The sequence below is a fragment of the Lipotes vexillifer genome, unplaced genomic scaffold, assembly GCF_000442215.2.
Source record: "Lipotes vexillifer unplaced genomic scaffold, Lipotes_vexillifer_v1.1 scaffold1108, whole genome shotgun sequence".
Classification (NCBI taxonomy): domain Eukaryota; kingdom Metazoa; phylum Chordata; class Mammalia; order Artiodactyla; family Lipotidae; genus Lipotes; species Lipotes vexillifer.
Genome location: NW_006770064.1, coordinates 962,996 through 965,105, shown reverse-complemented (window position 1 = coordinate 965,105; position 2,110 = coordinate 962,996).

Genomic DNA, 2,110 nt, shown 5'->3' with positions numbered 1-2,110 from the left:
CTTTTTCTTTTGTAAGTTAAATCTCTCAAGAAGACAAAATTTTCAAAAGGCAAAATATGATAAAATCTTAAGGAAAATTGGATAATGCCAATAGTCTGAAATTTGAACACAGTGAACATATACAGTAATAAGTTACTTTAAATGGTCAGTATTGTGATTCCTTGAGGCATTTTGAACTAAGGAGGTAGAGAGATGTCGATTTCCTATAATACTGATATATAATAAAGATACTGAATAGGGGGAAGAAAAGCATGTGTTTTATTTTATGTTCATATTTAGCACACTTTTAGTTAATTTGAAATACTCACTAGAGAATGAATTCATCTTCAGAATTGTGGAGATTTGCTTGTTCTAAAAATGGATATCAAAATATTCAACTGCTCATGGAGCAGATGCCTAAACAGATCCCAGAAAATGTAAGAAACTTGGCTAAGTATATCTATCACCTCAAAGTTAACACTGAAATAACAATTATTATTTCTATTCTTATTATAGTCAACACATTGACTATATGCCATACACAAGTTTTGTATCATTCTCGCACTGTAATAACTTTCTAAAGTAGGTATTCTTATAATCTGTGTATACATAAGAAGAAACTGAGGCTAAATCAGTCACTTTCTTGAGGATAGATTACTGATAAAAGGCAGATCCAATAATAATTAATGTCTAGCTACAAAGATCTTGCTTTTTAATCTCAGCATTGTTGGTCTATGACTCTAGTATTGTGATTCTTCCTTTTAAAATGCATGTTTTTCATTCATTTATTCATGAGATATTGAAGGATTACTATATAACACTATTCTAGACTCTGTGGATAGAGTGGTGATAAAGATGGGTAAAATCCCTTCTTCATGTTTCTTACATTATAATCAAGGAAACAGAGCAAAGATACATAACCTACTAAATAATAGAGTATAAAATAATGGAGTGATAGTATCATCAAATTTTAGTAATGTAAATGAAGAGATAAAGAGTGACAATGACAAATTTTACATGGAAAACTGAGAAAGATCAAGTCGGTGTGTAGGCCTAAAAAATCAGAGCCCTGAATATTAAATTTGGATATTAAATTTGAGATTCTTATAGCATATCCAAAAGAAGACATAAATTAGGTAGTTGGTTTAAATGTCTAGAGCTACACTATCCAATATGGTCACTACTAGCCACATGTGGATATTTAAATTTAGATTAATTTTAATTAAATAAAATTAAAAATTCAGTTCCTCATTTACACTAGCTGCATTTTAAAGAGCTAAATAGGAACATGTGTAGTTAGCTACCATATTGGATAGTACAGATATAGAATAAGTCTGCCACTACAGAAGTTTCAATTGGACAGCACTGGTTTAGAGTTCAGAAAAAAGGTCAGATTTGGAGACACTAATTTGTAAATCAAAAAATGACTCAATGTTTTATTTGAGCAACTGGTTAGATAGTGGTACCAATTTCTGAGATGAGTAAATTAGAGAAGAAGTTAGTATGTAGATTGTGGATTGAAAGTTTTTCATCTAAGGAGTATAAAATTGAATAATATATTTAAAGCAAATGAGATATCCTATAATGGACAACAGAAGAAAATTTGTAATTAAGAATGTCAATATCAAACTCTAAATACTATTTACTCTCCTTTGCAAGGAAAAAAATCCCTAAGGTCCTGAAGTATGGGTATGTATTCTATATGTCTTATAATCCGTGGAAACCTATTGTGGAGTTTTTTAGTATTATCATCTCCAATTCATATAGTTCTGTTCCCACAGATGCAAAATAACTTGGATATTAAAGATATAACCATAAATAACTTACTTACATTACTAGGATACTGGTATAATTACTTCTTCTACTTTCACATATGCACAAGAATTAACATTTCTCCTGATAATTAAGATTAGAGAAGTTTAGCTCCATCATCTGAATTATCCAGTTAACTCTATTTTAGAACATAATGGACAGTATAAGCAAAATCCATATATATCAAATACATAGATCCTTTCTTTGATCTTATACATCTTTCAAGATTTGTCTCCTTGAACAAGATAAAGATTCCAAGAGCTTAGTGTGCTTTATATATGCTTCTATAATTATTCAAAGTTGCATTATTAAAAATATA